The sequence below is a fragment of the Cimex lectularius genome, unplaced genomic scaffold (genome assembly GCF_000648675.2).
Source record: "Cimex lectularius strain Harlan isolate CLEC.00 unplaced genomic scaffold, Clec_2.1 scaffold11, whole genome shotgun sequence".
Taxonomy (NCBI): Eukaryota; Metazoa; Arthropoda; class Insecta; order Hemiptera; family Cimicidae; genus Cimex; species Cimex lectularius.
In genome coordinates this window covers 1287079-1304886 of record NW_019392673.1, presented here as the reverse complement: position 1 = coordinate 1304886, position 17808 = coordinate 1287079, and the positions used below count along the sequence as shown (strand labels likewise).

At 35.8% G+C, this 17808-nt stretch overlaps 1 protein-coding gene and 2 non-coding genes across 4 annotated transcripts in view; 2 read left to right on the top strand and 1 right to left on the bottom strand.

The window, feature by feature from the left end:
* Window positions 1–17808, top strand: part of LOC106669459 (muscarinic acetylcholine receptor M3) — a 350439-nt gene that overhangs the window by 239115 nt on the left and 93516 nt on the right. The gene's annotated exons all lie outside the window — the stretch shown is intronic.
* Trnay-gua lies at window positions 6481–6581 on the bottom strand. Its single transcript has 2 exons — window positions 6545–6581; window positions 6481–6516 (listed from the first exon to the last, which is right to left on the bottom strand). It is a non-coding gene; the product is annotated as a tRNA-Tyr (tRNA).
* On the top strand, window positions 16875–16947 carry Trnae-uuc. The gene has a single exon. It is a non-coding gene; the product is annotated as a tRNA-Glu (tRNA).

The following is a 17808-nucleotide window of genomic DNA, read 5'->3' as shown; positions in this document are numbered from 1 at the left end:
AGGAAACAAAATTACTTAGAACTTTTACAAGTTTGCAAAGTTCTATGCTTAAAATTTAAGTAGGAGTTTCTTAGTTCTGTAAATACTGCAAGGCATGTACTTAATTTCTCAAACGACAATTAACACCGATGTAAAATTAACGTTTAATTGCTAAAAAATTAATTGTCTGGTTACAATCGGTTATAAAGAAAGTCGTTAAGGTTTTGATATAATGCAAAGTTAATGACACAAATGTGCATAAGATAAACAAAAAGCTTTCATCTTCAAACTGCCCGCGTGATTAAATATTGCAAGCCTGACATTGTTTTCCTACAAACAGTACTGCTTTCGAGCTTTTAGTTTTTTATTTATTTATGTCCTATTTTTAATCAAATTCCCTTTTGTTTACATTATATTACTTTAATTATTTTTAATAGAAACGTTCGGGCGTCGGTGGCCGCAACGGTTTAGGCGTTGACACGGCGCTCATCACTGTAAGGTAAAGGTCCCGGGTTCGAATCCAGCGGCCCTGCATACTTACCATACATACATACCAGACATACTTACAAATGGGCTTTTTTTTAAAAACATCGGCACCCCGAGAGTTGATATAACCTCTGCTGTTGTGAACCCTCGTATAAAAAAATATACGTATAATAGAAACGTTATTGACTAATAATCTATTAGAGGTTTTATTGTTTATCGCGAAAGCAATAATGCAAAACAAAATGTATGTGTTGACCTACAATGTAATACTACATAATATTATTTACAAGAAATTCGAATTTATTTTTATTTTTAAAAAATCCATCTTCAAGAGAAAACACATCAAAAATGCACGGTATATTTTAAAACATAGAATGCAAATTTAAAAAATACCCTTTCTCCGATGAAGAGGTTTTCTGTAAAAGGTAAAAATGGATGAGGGCCATCAGGACTTCTGTTTTCCTTTCTTCCCTATTTCCTCCCCTCCGGCGTTTTCGTTTTGCGAATACCGAAATGCGCGGGTGAAACTTTCCCTTTGATTATTTCCCAGCGGGGCGAATGATTCATTTGAATTTGAAATTACGAGAAGACGGTTCACCTCAGCAAGAAAGCGCTACAAACTTAATTTTACCCCTCAACAACCCATTTTTCACGTCTTAAAAAAAAATCCAATCAATTCATAAGGGCTGCTGCGAAAAAAAATTAGCATACTGCCATTTATATCAGTCTATTTATAAATATTATGTTTAAAGCAATAAATATTTGGACTCATTTTAAATACTCTTGTATGAGAAAGATTATAACAACTTCTCCAACTTCTTTATCTACTTCTGCAGAGCCATTGAACACCATTAAACGATCTGCCACTATCAAGCCCCAAGGCTATGTTTCCTAATACAGATGGTCCCACTTTTCTTCCCAAGTCAACAACTCAATCATTCGTAAGCTTTGGCCATTATAATAATAATAATAATATTGTTTTTGTTCAACTGGCAGACGGGTACTACTGGGTCTGTCTACACTCGCGGTTTTTTTTGTCTGAATTATTCAAACGGGTTTCGGCATTGCGCCTTCTTCAGTGAAAAACTGTTTGTGTGCCAACATGAGTTCACCAACTCACAGACCAAACCCCATCATCTACAATAATTTTAACTGTTGTTATTATTAAAATTTGTAAGTTGCGTTACAGCGTTGAGATTGTCAACAAGTTAAATTAGCAGTTTATTCTAACGCTTTTAGAATAGCAATAACCTCGGCCGAAAATGAATTGCATAAATTCACTAATTTAGTGGTCCTCTTGACCAATTAATATATTATAATTATTAAGGTTTTTAGTTGAGATAAAAAAAAGTCAATGGCACGAGCGGGATTCGAACCCACGATCTTCGGCTAGATACGCCGCTGCTCTACCACTTGAGCTATCGTGACCTCGATCCACTCGGACACCAACTTCCTATCTCAACCCCACCTTTTGAGTTTTCCCTCCTTTTTGCCATTTTTCAAATGTCGTGTAATCTGATTGGATTCTCGGCGACAAATGAAATGGCCACGGAAAGCTTTAGTGAAGTATACTTCATTTTAACTCATTAAATTCACTAATTTAGTGGTCCGCTTGACCAATTAATATATTACAATTAATTAAGGTTTTTAGTAGAGATAAAACTAGGTGGGGTTGAGATAGGAAGTTGGTGTCCGAGTGGATCGAGGTCACGATAGCTCAGGTGGTAGAGCAGCGGCGTACCTAGCCGAAGATCGTGGGGTCGAATCCCGCTCGTGCCATTGACCTTTTTATCTCAACTAAAAACCTTAATGAATTGCTTAAAGTTGAAGTCTTTATTGGACTGATATCTACTTTCAATGTCATAAAAGGCCCAACCACACCCTCCCCTTTTATATCCAAGTAGGTAAAAACTAAGACAATAATTTAACAATTTTCGTTAATACATATCAGCTGTGATGTGAGCGTCGATTTCCTGGGGGATCTGTCATTTCATGGCAATGTAGCATGTTTATTATTGGTTTGGGCTCTAGGTCGAATATTGGAGTTGTAGGATTAAAAGTATGTTTCTTAATGGCCTGTTGATTCATAATTTGTTAAAGTCGTGGAGAACGGTCAAGAATGTGGTAGTTTGGAAAAACGTGTTTAGTGGCTATAACTTGATTATTTGGAGGTCGTGAGATGCGGTCTGGTGTGACGTAGGTTTCAGAAAACATTTTCTTTATCGGGCCAACGTTTCGAAATTTATTGAGATCATCTTCAGGGCTCAAAGTGTTTGTTTTCCGTGTAGATTTGTCATTCTTGTCTGTCGTGTGCACTAATCATTTAGAAAAACACTTTTCTCATTTTTTGTCGACGTTTCGGCCTTTATTCATACATTACAAAATTTATGCGTACATTACAAAACATATTTCGGCTGGAAAAAGATATACAGGGTGAATTGCTACTCGTGCTACAAACTTCTCCAGTAGATTCTTCACCCTAAAATGAACAAAAAAGTTCATATTGTCCATGGTCCGATTCTCAACCATTTCAGAGTAATTTCGCTTTTTATCGATTTTGAAAGATATCACGTCCTGGCGTCGGAAAATCGTGATATCTTTTAATCTAAACATTTCTCTTAAAATCTATAAGCACCGTTGAAATCCCCGTTAATTTTTAGAGAGAATCAAAATCATAATTCCATTGAAATTTTTTAATTTAATTTAATGCCCATTTAGTATGTAATGCTTAAGAAGTTTACAAACAGCTAGAAGGTCAAGGAAGAAAGACCCAAACGTTTTGCCACCTTCATCTTCTTATTGAAAAATTAACGGGGATTTCAACGGTGCTTATAGATTTTAAGAGAAATGTTTAGATTAAAAGATATCACGATTTTCCGACGCCAGGACGTGATATCTTTCAAAATCGATAAAAAGCGAAATTACTCTGAAATGGTTGAGAATCGGACCATGGTCAATATGAACTTTTTTGTTCATTTTAGGGTGAAGAATCTACTGGAGAAGTTTGTAGCACGAGTAGCAATTCACCCTGTATATACACTTTAAATTGTATTTCATCCAATCACCATATGTTTTGTAATTTACCCAAGAAGACCCGAATAAAGTTCGAAACGTCGGCAAAGAATGAAAAAGGTGTTTTTTTAAACTACCTCACGACTTCAATAATTTTTAAAAAAATTTGAAAATTGTGGGGAATACATAGCGGAAATAGTCAGCTAGTAGCGGGAGTTTATTCTTAAGCCAATTCTTATCTGTAAGATGCTTTTAGGTTTAACCACTAAGTTTTGTAAAAACTGGACTGGACTATCAAACCCCAAGGCTACGTTTCCTAATACAGATGGTCCCACTTATCTTCCCAAGTCAACAACTCAATCATTCGTAAGGTTTGGCCATTATAATAATAATAATAATAATAATGCTTTTGTTGAACTGGCACACGGGCACTACTGCATCTGTCTACACTCACGGGTTTGTTTTTTTGAGTTATTCAAACGCATTACGCCATCTTCAGTGAAAAATCCTTCATATGACTCACAGCTGAATGCAAATTGGGTTATATCATTATTTACTTTACAAAACAATTGTAGGACATCAAATAAACGTAGTTTTTTAAAATAATTTTATTTATCTTAACACACACAACACCCAAAAAATTAAATTGTTCCTTTATCATGATTATTAAAATAATAGAAAAGAAATTACCGTGTGCGACCGATAATATGATTGTGTCATAGAAAGTCCTTTAATATTTTGTATGTCCTCCTTTGGCTTTCAAAACTGCATCAGTCCTTCTGGGCATACTTCCTACGAGATTTCTGTACTGTTCTGGATCAATTAGGTCCCATTTTCCCAAAGTTGATCAAAGTTTGAAGCGTCTCCTGCGCATCGGCTAAAGATTTTTTAGTTTTCCCCACAAGTGCTCAATTGGATTAAGGTTAGGTGACTGTAGGGGCCATTCCATGACATTAAAACCACGAACAGCCAGCACTTTGGTCAGCAATGGTTTCTTCACTTCCCGTCGCTCTTAATCCGGCCTCAGCAAACATCTCTGTTTGTTTCAGCACTGACATCCATATTATCATCACGCGGCCTACGCTGAATTTGGACGGCATTGTCAACCTGTCCTGATCGAACGGAGCGCGTAGATACAACGCCTTTTGGCCTCGGAAAATTTGGTTTTATGACCAAAAACAACTGTTCTTTTCTAGTTATTTTTAAAAAACTGTCGTAAATTCAGGAAGATCTTTCAGGTTTTGTTATTACCCCAATAATAACAATTTATATTTTTTTGAAATTTCATAATAAGGAAGTCCTTCTTGTAGAGATTTTATTATTGGATCTTTCAAAAATGTTGAAAATGGCTTCATACTGTAATTATACGGAATAGATCATAGCCATTAAAGAAAGGAAATATTTTCAACATGTAAGAAAAATAACTAAATTGATGATACCTGATAACAAATTTGAGACGAATTATTGAATTAAGTAACCCGAGTTACAAAATTGTTCACACGAAAACTCGTAATAAACTGGCTCATTTCAAAGGTATAAACATAAATAAAAATTATTAGGGTGAATGTTTGTTTACCAACAGTTCAACGAACTCAATCCTATTGCTGTTGTCTGGATTAAAAATACGGGATTTGCAAACTAGAGATAATAGAAAATTGTTTACTGATGTGAACATATATGTGAGTCACTGTATATATATTAAATTTGACCGTGGTAGTAGCAAGTGAAGAATATAGCTTTAAAATTTGCTTCAATCATAAAAGGCATCCAGTTTCCAAAAAGTCGATCGTTCATCATCTTTTCGAGCCCAAAACGATTGGTGTGGCTTTCAACACATTTACTGCTATTTGATCCAGCTTTAGGATTATCAAGCTCTTTGGTTTTATCTAAACGATACCAAATCTACAGTTTGGAAGTTTGGTAAATATAAATAAATATATGTACATATATTATATTATTTATTATATGAGATCAAATAATGATATTAGATGAGATCAAAAACAGAATCATGTCTGATCGATACAAACAGTGAGGATAGGAAGAATAAATGATGATCGGACTAGATAACATAACTACAGGTTTATCACAAGGTAGAAATAAGCCCGATCTAATTTGCTGATGGGAATAAGATGACATGACATCAGGCCTGTAAGCAGGGTGAGGACGAGCAGCGATTCTCCCTTCCTCTCTTCATTTTCCCTGAGAATTTACAAACGACTTGTTTTTTATGGCATGATCGATTTATTTATTTGTATCAATACATTCTCCATCGAACAGTTAAATGAAAAACACAATTGAATGAATACCATTTGTTTGATTTGAAATTATTTTAATAGTTCATCTTTCACTCAGGCATGATTATGATTACTGTAATGGCACGAAATAAAATCCTATTGTAAAAACAATAAAACAACGAAATGACGAAAAATGCCGCACGTCAAATATATTTCCCCTTTAGGATTTTAAATGCTTAAAGTTTCATGATATATGGCAATGGATGTAGCAGGCATACAAGACTGTCTGTACGTCGTGTTAGATTAATGAGGAGCATAACAGATGGTTGTGTTTCCGATATGAACTAGGCAAAATTGAATAGGTGGTTGGTATTAGGTGATTAATTAATCCCTCTAAAAACGTTTTAAATTGTTTTAAAGATTAAATTTCCCTTAGAAATGTGCGTTATATCGTTTTATACGGTTTTATTTGCAAATCGATTAACATTTGTAAATTGTGTAATTATCAAAATGCCCTTGTTTCAGATGAATAAACAATTTTGAGCGTTTTATCATTAAAAATGTTCTGGGAAAATTATTGTTGTTTAAAAAAAAATAGGCCAATCAATTCACGTCTGATTTTTCATAATACATACACAAAATGTGATAATTGTCTGCTGAATTTAGACACTTTTATTATTCAGAATAATACGTGTAGAAATCTCTATTTCTTATCTTTGGTAAATACCATATAAATAAAATTAAAAAAATGCTGCATAAAAAAATAAAGTCCTCCGGGCCGGATTTGAACCAGCGGCCTATGGATATCTGCTGTTCCGTTATGAAACGACCGACTACAGTCCACCGCTCTACCAACTGAGCTACCAGAGGAGTGAAAGCACACAATTTAATCCGATAATCTGAACGAGTTTCGCTGCCTCGTGGCTGGAGCATTTTGTAAAAAAGCAAAAGCGATTGACACCAAGGTCCGATCCGCTAGATGGCCACCCATGGTTGTGCCGACATAAAAACCTATTTCCTGGGGGGGGGGGGGATAAGAACAAATAGCATTTAGCAATTTTGTAAAATTTCATCGCAAAGTGAGCAAACTTGTACTCACTTTTAATATTTCGATTATTCTTTTAACTAATCTAAGTTGTACTTAAGCATTAAAATTTTTATTTGTATATAAAAAATGTAAAAAAATTACAAGAAGTACGCGTAGGGGTAAAAGATATTACACCCTAGCGAAGCCCGTTGGACTACCCCAATGATTTTCCAAGTCCATGCAATACAACCTTGTGCGAGGTAATAAAGAAAAATGCGGAAAGTTCACAGATATACTCTCAGTCAGACAGGCAGCCATAAAGGGGCTAAATTCGTATGCTTTCAACTCCAAACTCGTCTGGGAGTGCCTAAACTGCCTAATGAATCTGAGAAAGCAGAACAAGATAACCTTAAAATGGGTTCCCGCACATGAAGACTTAGAAGGAAATGAACAGGCTGACCAACTAACCAAAATAGGTGCAACCATGGGACCAGAACCGTAAGTAAGTACTCTGAACTGTGTGCTTAAGTTAAAACTGGAAAAACGGATTGTGTTAAGGCGCATTTTTTTTATATTTTATCATATATTACGAAGTCTCCTCCCCCCTTTTTTTCTCTCTCTTAATTATATATTTTAATGTCTGATTTATATTTGCAGGCGTTAAGTTTATTATTATTTTACACATGTATCGGGGATAAATCTTTAATTTTGTTCAAACAATAGTTGATTATGCGATCCATAACGGATTAAGCGGACAAAACAAGAAAGGATTAGCCGTTATCTCGGATCCTTGATCCAAAATGAGACGTCGAGAGGCAGTCTTTGCGCAACATTGAAATACAAAACATCTATTTCCCGTACATCGGCGTATCGATTGCTATATCGATTTCGTCACGTCCCATCGTCTATACCATCAGGGACCACCGCCGAAAAGATCGGTGAATCTACGGTTTATACCGTGACGTCACCAGGTTGTATTTTCTTTTGATCTTCTTCATCTCATATTTATTTATTTTCTTCGTCGTCGTTTCGTCTGGTTTTCTTCATCATCTGTGACTTCTTCATCATCTCCGCTTCTTCATCATCTGTGGCTTCTTCATCATTTGCGACTTCACATCTTCAATTTTCATACCTGCTTCGCCATTTCAATTCATCCTTAAGTTTATTTTATTTTATTATTATTATTTTATTGCATGCAATAAAATAATATCCGTTAAGTTAATTTAATTCATACTTAACGTGCACGTCTTTACATGAGTAATATTATTAAAGTCAATTTTCATTCATTTCTTTTCATTAAAATTTAATAATTTTCATTTTGTTTCAAATAGTTATTATTATTATTATTTATTTGTTTGACAAGATATTTTCTAACAATAAGAAATTTGCATACATATGTGTTTTTGAGGGAAAGTGGCAGCCCTATGCTTCCTCTTTAGCATATCTCCATTTGTGTACCATACCTCCTGAAAACATTGTTGTCGATGTTGATGGGAAAATGTTCATTTTGTTTCAATCTGTTCAATGGAATACCATGATCTGGTCAAATGATCGTAATTCAAGAAGTTGTTTAATTTTAATTTATATATAGATCAATAGAAAAAATTCAATTCAAATCAATAGAAAAAGGTTTAGTTTAATTTTATCTAGTCTTGTTTTGTGTTTTTAAATCAAGTAAGAATACATTTATTTTTATATTTTATTATTATATTCTTTATATATGTATAAAACCATATTATTTATACTTTTACCGGTATACATGTGTGCATGCCATATATTCAAATTTTAGGTATTTTCATTTTATTCAAAAGATAAAAGGGGAAAGGAGAAGTCTTTTCAGAGGATCTTCGGAAGAGGTCAAAACAGAGAAAAACTTCCTTACGGTTTTCGCCGAGCTTTCGACAGTTTTATACTGTCATCTTCAGGGCCTGTTTTATTATCATATAAACAAACAATTAAAACATGAAAAAACAATAATTACAATAATAATTGGATATCTTACTTTAAAACCTTAATAGGAAATGAAACAACATGGTGTTTTGGGCACAGAAGTACATTATGTTTTTTCCAGCTCAGCATCTAAATATTGATTTAAATGGAATACATTAACAATTAAAAATTATAGCTAAAATTACAGTAAAAATAAAATTAAAAAACGTGGTCGAGAAAGGTTACCTCATATAAGTCTAAAAAACCAATAAAATCCACCTTTTTTAGTTTTTCAGGTACAAATGATCACAGTACGTTTCCCAAATATATATATACATATACAATTAACTTTTTTTTTAATTTAAATAACAATACAGTAGGATCACAGATCAAATCAATAAAAACCGGGAAAGGAGAGTTAATATTGTGGATCACCATGTACTCAATTTAATAACAATATATATTAATTTATTCATCTTCTCTGAAATTAATTGAGATCTGGAAAATTAATCTGCACACTGAACCAGTGGGATGCTGGGTAAGGAAATCGGTATTTCAAATTAACGAAAGCCCTTCCCCACAACAGATTGTGAAAGAGAAAAAACACTGGACAAACAGGGGAAACAAGTTAGAAGATTTATAAATACCCCAAAACGGAAGGCGAAAGAATTCCACTTTCTCAGCAGTCAGAATTTGAGATACCTGCTACTGCCCTTTTAACTATCATCAGAGTGTCCCGCTTGTAGAGAAAGGTTGCTCAGTGTGTCTCATCTTGTCGAGGAGTGCCATGCCTTGGCCCCCTACAGGGAGCGAGTAGGCATGAACCCCGACAATACAACGGTACTCGGGCGAGCAAGTAAAATGGTGGATCCACTATTCCGCTTTTTAAGAGAAACGGGGGTGTTCCTCACTTGTAAATAGTGTATAAAACGTGAATATCTGTAAATAAGTGTATCTGTGTTGTGTTTTATTGTGTCGTGTATTTATTTGTAAGTTATTTATTTATTTGTTTGTTGTAAGAGTTTTATTTGTCTTTTATAATGTAGGGGCGATGGCGGAATATTGAGTACCCCATCGGCCATAACAGTGCAGTGACAGGGGGGCTGAAATGACTTTATTGTTGGAAGCAGCCCCCGGGGAAAAAAAAATCATCAGAAGATGGACAATGCTGAGACGTAAACATGCTGGCTCTGTCAGGAGACATCGGCAGGGCTTACGGTACAGCCACGTATTTAGGTACAAGGGGGTAGGTCTCATACCCAAAAAAATTCCACGAAGAGGCAAGAGGAAAGTACTCAGTTTTATAAGCACACTTTCCAAGGTATGGCTGTAAGTTGTATGGGTTCCATAATAGACCTGTTTAGATTGAAGTGGAAGAAGAATTGTATTCAATCAACGTCCTACCCTCCCCGCAAAAAAATGTATAATTTTTTTTAAATTCTGCTTAAATTTAAACTAACTTCCAGCCAGCATTCTACCAAAGCTCTCCGCCAAAAAATCTTCAAGATCTTACTGTACATGCTCGTAATTTCGTAAGCGACTTTGTATTATAAAACGTGATTAAAAAAAAAAAAACCATGGCAAGATGACAAGATTTCAGGTTGCAGGTGTGGCAAGGTACCTCCATCCATTCAATCAAATTTACATCTTTCAGATGCTCATTTTGTTGGAGAGTACATAATTATAAATTTTATTTTTCAGGTACAAACGGTTAAAAATAATTAGTCATTGAAATTTTGAAATTTCTATTAATAAATAATGCAAAGTAACGTAAGCGAGCATTTAAAAAAAAAAAAAAATCACGGAAGCCGAAAAATATGTCAGGAAACAATGTCAGGCTTGCATTCTTCAGAAATTTTGAACGTTTAATTTTTTAAGCGTTTTTGTTTTGTTTTTATGTTCAATTGTGTACCAAAATTTAGTTTGTTTTGTTTACTTCGTAATACTATCATTATTTTCAATTAATTAAGGTTTTTAGTTGAGATAAAAAGACAGTGTCACGAGCGGGATTCGAACCCACGATCTTCGGCAATCTTCGGGTTCGAATCCCGCTCGTGACACTGACTTTTTTATCTCAACTAAAAACCTTAATTAATTGAAAGATATTAGTTGGTCAAGCGGACCAGGAAAACTAGTGAAATATTTTTAATTGAATTTATTTCCAAAACAATTTTTATATTGAAATGAATTGTTCTTTACTCAAAGAAACCAATCAATATCTATATTTAAGGTTTGATCTTGGGTTAACATCTTCATAAATATCCGTTTTCATTCTTCATTCTGTTTTTGTCCTTTATTCTTAATGGAAGTCGTTGAAACAGAAAACTTCCAGTCCTGCTATTTCGTGTAATTTCGGCTAAGAAAATAATTTCTCGCACTGTGCGATTCCAAATTTGGTGGATTATTTCTCAATGATCCGCCCAATTCAGTACTCGCATTGTCGTTAGTGTACACGGAGATAAAGTCCCTTATCCCTTGTGTATATTTTCATTGCCCACGTAGAAGCCGGACCATTTTGTGACCTTAAAAAACAATCTCATTTTCTGCTTGACACACTTCGAAAACCACCACAGGTGCTCTGTTCATTAACATACAACAGATATTTTACAATGTATGTTTTATTCAATCAAAGATTCAACTTTTAAAATTGAACACAAAACAGAAATCCTTTCATTAATTGACAATGTTTGCAATGTCAGACTTTGTACGTATTTAAGGTACGTTGTACCTGGGGTAAACTAGTAATTTGTAGGATCAGGATGAATTTAATACAGAAAATAATCTAAACAATCGGTTAACATTTTCACACGTTACAGAAAATATTCAGCAAAATTTACAAGCTACTTAAAGCCGACTTATAAAAAATATAGAATTGATGTCAATAAAACATAAAATCATTTATCTCCATCTACGCCTTGAAGATTATACAAAGCTAATATTTACATGTTATCAGTGGGTCTGATTGCTTATTCCTTTACTCAAGGCGTCTTCGGATGTAAGTGATGCCTAGGAATAACACGGACTATCTGAACAATCAAATCCGTTTAGTCCGCCTCTCCGATTTCCACAAATGAAAAGCGATGAGACGGTGAGATGGCAGAAGGGGGAAAAGCGAGTCAGCTATGGAGTTCCGCAAGTCAACATCCTTGAGCCCATCATCTATTCAGTATACAATGCAGGCGTTCCTATAAATCCCTGTATAATACACCTCACATATGCAGTCGATAGCGATATCTTTCCAGCAATCCCAGACCTGGTTGGGGGGGGGGGCAATCGGGATCACTAAGAGTACCAGATGTTTGATAACGATAATAATAGTACAATCTACATATCCTACATCTTTATACCTCAGTCTGAAGTAAAAATTGGAAGTTTTTCGCCTCTGACCTGGGTTACATTCTCATTGAACGGAGGTCTTATTTTTAATCGCTTGATGGATCCACGTTATTAGCAGTGGTACGCCACAAAACGGTCTAAGGCCAATAGGTATCGTTTAGGTGGCCATTCACTACCGCGCCAAGCCGTACAGCTCCATTTGGAGTGCCTGAAATTTGAGGGGACATTCACGACCGCTCCACAGCCAGTCGCTCCGAACGTCAACCAGTGAATTACCTTCTCAAAATACGATTTCTTGTGCTACTCTTCTGTTTATTTACAAATTAAAAGCAAAAAATCGAAGAGAAAATGGTGTAAGAAGTGGCTCCTGAACAGAAGCCGTAATACCCACATCAATTTGATGAAAGATCTTTCCCTTGAACCCGCTGATTGGAGGAACTATTTAAGGATGGATGAAACGTCTTATTTATTCATTATATTTAGTGTTCTATTGACCAAATTACTTATTTCAATTATTTAATCTTTTTTGTAAGGTTTTGGTTGAAATGAAAAAGCTAGTGCCACGAGCGGGATCTGAATCCATGTCCTTCGGCTAAATACGCCGCTGCTCTACCACTTGAGCAATCGTGACTTCGATCCTCTCTGACATCAAAAAATGTCATAAAGAGAGAAAATTCGAAAGGTTGTAGGTTGAGATGGGGAGTTGGTGCCCGAGTGGATCGAACTATCGAAGTCAGGATAGCTCAAGTGGTTAGCGCAGCGGCGTATTTAGCCGAATGTCGTGGATTCGAATCCCCTCGTGACGCTATTTTTTTCATTTTAACCAAAACCTTACAATAAAAAAGGTTAACGTCTTATTTATATTTACTCCAACTTGTTACCCCCTTGATTAGAAAACAAAAGACAGTCATGAGAGAAATCATCACTACATGAAAGGTTGGCAACCACATTACCATTTCTCGCTACAGGGATGAACTACAAAGAACTTAAGTTCTCTACTACGATTTCTGATCATTGTTATCAATACCGCATCTCTCATTGCATTTGTATCCTTTGTTTTGAAAACGTCGACCAACTGGTTGAGGATCTAATTTCTTTTATTTTTGTCGTGGTAATATAATCATTGTCCACCACTTTCATAAACATGGTAAACTTTCATACAATTCAATCACCTCAACAATCAAATCTCGATTGGATGTCATTACCAAAGAATAATCGTTTTTGACTTTTTGAGAATGTACGAGGGAGATGTTTGCTCAGTGACAGAAAGACGGAGACTGCGCCAAAAAAACATTCACTACTAGGCCACCGCGCCAAAATCCCCACCTTCCACGCCAGGTTTTCCCATTCACGAACGCGCCATGCCGTCGTCGCGCCGTAGATATTTGGAGTGGCGCGATAGAGTTTGGACCGGTCGAATATTCGGCACAGCCGGGCAAGCCAGTTCAGTTTTGTCATTGACGTGGTTTTTGGAACGGCGTCGCTCCGTTTGGACTGCTTGGAGCGATCGTGAATGGCCACCTTTAGAAAACTTTCCTAGGCAAATCTATCGTCCTCTTTTCTTCCGCCCGTTTGCCAGATATCCAGAAAATGGTAATTTTTTCCTAATGTCTGACGAGGCGCTAATGCGATCCCAAATGATTCTAGAACTTACTACCAATGCGGAAATTGCCCTTGTCTGTACGAGTAGATATCAGGCCTGATAAAGAAATTGGAAATGAACCAACTCACGGGATCACTCTTCAACTTAGGCTGTGCCGTGTCCGCCGGGATCACCACCTTCTCTTCGGAGGAAGCCTCCGCACCCGTAGATCAGCACCACTGGGATCACACCCAACACAGGCCACACACACACTTTTTTAAAAATATTTTCTTTTACTTGTTATGCGATCAACCAGCTTTTAATACGATGTTGATTGGGATTCGAGTTGTGGTCTTCAAACATACAATGTTATTATATCAACGCCCAAGCTTTCGACATGTTTTATTGCCTTCTTCAGGGGATCTACAGAGACATAGGGACATAATCATTTAAATAGTTATAAATTACTGTAAATTACAATGATTGTACTTACAGATACAAAGTCATAACTGTACAACATAACATTACACATTTCACGATATGTATATATACAAACTATATACATATATAATAAATAAATAAAGACCTCTTCTTAATAGCCTCTTACATTTTTTTAAAAACTAACAATTACTTAACAATCACTGTTCTTTAGGTACATAAATATCACAGGCGTTTGACTAGAAAATTGTGTTTATCACGTTATCAGGTGGGAGGTTCCCCACACTATCACCTACTGTGATAACAATCATTTTCCACAATTTTTAAAACAAGTTCTTAATTTCTAGTACATTGGTAATTCTATGTTATCACAGCCTGTTATAATAAATACATAAATGAATAAATAAATATGTATGCAAGTATTGTTACGATCTTTGGAGAGAGACCTTGTCATTTTCTAGAATCCCACTGTATATCACACTCAAATTATTCAAATCTGTTTTTAAATTACATGCCATGTTATCCTGATGAATAAATATCATTTCGCTCAAAAGTCTACGACCTGTATTTTGTTCTGAAGCCACAATTTTGACTCCATCGAAGTCAAAATTATGTTTCGTAGCATGTGTGTTTGGATAGTGCTGTTCCCGGCCTTTCTTCATCACTGCAATCATACTTATGCTGCCGCACAAGTTCCGATAAATATTGTTTCGTTTGGCCGTAATACACAGTGGGACATTTGATGCGATACACTACATTAGATTTTTGTAATTCTTTACTTTTAAGTTTTGTGTAAAAATTCTTACCCACTTTATTTGTATTTGTAAACAATTTTTACATTATCTATTTTTTTCAACAGTTTTTTTAACTTACTTAATGTTCCAGCTTTCCTTGTTGCTTTTGTCCTGTTTTCCATTAATCTATTTATTTATTTAGAAATCGTGAGATGCGGTCTGGTGTGATGTAGATTTCAGAAAAACATTTTCTTGTGCCAACGTTTCGATCTTTATTGAGATCATCTTCAGGGCCTGGGATTTACAATACAGGAGAAGAACGAAGAATCTATTTATTAATGATCTTGGGTAACCATTATCTATTAACATAGAGCGCACTTTTTTCCTGTTCTCACTGTGGAAACGATCACCGCTCAATTTCAGAGCCCTATCAATGAGGTTAGAAACTATGTTAACTTTCATTTGGAAAGAATGGATGGATGAGAAATGTAGCATCCTGTCCGAGCTGGTTGGTTTCAAATACCAGTTAGTTATTAATTTACCATTATCTCCAATGACAACTACGTCAAGAAAAAGAAGTTTCCCATCTACCTCAGTTTCTTGTGTAAATTGTAGTGACGGATGGAAAGAATTGAACGCCTTCAAAATGTCCACCAGCTCACTCTTTTTTATAATCGGGAACAAATCATCAACATATTTCTTAAGAAATTTGATGTGAAATCCAAAATTAAGTCTAATCCAATCCAGTAGCTCATTCATTACAAGGTTCGCAAGCACCGGTGAAAGAGTCCCTCCCATGGCCACACCTTCTTTTTTTGTATATATTTGATCTTCATGCTTGAAGTATCCATTAAAGGTAGTGATTTGTAAGACCTCCAGTATCGTGTGAAAAGGGATATTGGTAAGGGCATCTAACTCTTTTTGTCTCCTCATTAAGATGTAACTTATCATCCCTAGAGGAATACTTGTAAACAATGATTTCACATCTAAGGATACAAGCAATTCATCATCCTCTATGGTGAGGTCTTTTACCATCTTTCTAAACACAAACGCATTGAGGATGTTGTAATGTTTGTCTACACCCAACTTGTTTAATATGTTACCAACATATTTGGACAGCTCTGTTCCTGGGCTATTAATGGAGGACACTATGGGCGTAACGGGTATGCCTGGTTTGTGTATTTTTGGGAGGCCATATATCTTTGGGCAAACCGCGTTGCTAGTTTTCAACAGCACTTTTTGTCTTCTGTCTATATATTCGGACTCAAAAAGGCTATCTAATAAAGAATTGCATTTACTTTGAATTTTCTTTGTAGGGTCAGATCTACCTAATGAGTATGTGTTTTCTTTTCTTCGCGGAGACCGCCTCTTACTCGGATCGTCTATCTTGAACTGACTGCCGCTTGCTTTTTTTCCAATCTCGAACCCAGTGCCCTCCGGGTCAGGATCTTACAGGCCGCGAATTGCTTCCTGCTTCTCGCGCTTCTCGTCTCGGTTTGTCCCGCCACTATTTAAGTTTTATTAAATTTTTTGCAGGAAGAAGAAAACAAAATGTAATAAATATCTTCTTACAAAAAAAAAAAAAAAGATTTGTTGGTCAGGATTTCAAGTATTCCCTCATGAAAGGAAAGGGAATTCTGGTTGCACGGAACTTCACGATTAGGTTGGATCTGTCAACTGTATTTCCCTTCTAGCCGTCTGACACAGGTTGTGGTTTCATATTCTCTACATGCCACACTCCTACCGAACGTTTAGTGTCAATCTCTCCTAATTCATACATCTCTGGAGACCTCTTATTCCTTATTCTAAGTTTTAAAAATTTCGGAGATAGTTTACTTGAGGTAAGCCTGGCTATGTGTACGACACGAAACAATTTGCCTTCGGCGTATTCAACTTTTCGTCTCCTTAAGTTGAAAGATATCAATTGGTCAAGCGGACCACGCAAACTAGTGAACTGAATGAGTAAAAATTAAGTGTATCTTCACTAAAGCTCTCCATGGCCATTTCAATTGTCGCCGAGAATCAATTAGATTACACTACATTTGAAAAATGGCAAAAAGGAGGTAAAATTTAAAAGGTGTGGTTGAGATGGGAAGTTAGTGTCCGAGTGGGTCGAAGTCACGATAGCTCAAGTGGTAGAGTAGCGGCGTTTCTAGCCGAAGATCGTGGGTTCGAATCCCGCTTGTGACACTCACTTTTTTATATCAACCAAAACCTTAATTAATTGAAAGATATTAATTGGACAAGCGGACCACCAAAACTTGTGAATTGTTCAATACAGTTACTACAATAATCTTTACATAATTAATTAGTGACTGCTTACAAAACTAATTACCAAACAAAACAATAGTCTTCTCTCGACGTTTTTAAAATAAACACTTATTGGACCCTGTATAGATGTTTTAGGTACATAAGGTTGGCATCATTATACCACAACCAATATAGACGGAGTATATTTGTGGGTTTCAACCAAAAGGTTCCACGTCCAAAAAATCCAGCCACTCAAGACAAAAATCCTTCCATTACTTTGTTTAAGCTCTTTACTATGTATGTAACCTTACTATCACAGAGTTTCAAAACCCATTTGTCCTTGAAGCCAGAAGAAGTAGAAACATACGTCTTCATAGAACCCATCCAACCTCTTAGTCCAACTATAGTTTGCTGTTTGGAATCAAATTGTGATATCTCAATCGAAACGTTTTTAAGGTCACTCGATCAACTGATCCAAGCTCCGTGGGTTAAATGTAAATATAGAGCGTATTTAAATTAAAGTGAGTGTTCCGTTCTAAAATCACGAATCTGTCACAATTAATACAAATCGGAGAGAGAGAGAGAGAGTGAGAGAGAAGAATTTTCTCTCGTTGATACGAACGCAATAAAGGTCGTATAATTCCGAGCGGAAACCCGACCGCCGTCAACGACCGAGGCAAACTGAACATTCATTTTCATTTGCTTACCGGGACAACGCCATTCCGAACGACATCCGCTATTTCAGCAACTGTGACAGATTTACTAGACGTCACGATCCTTGATATTACTTTCAATCTGCTA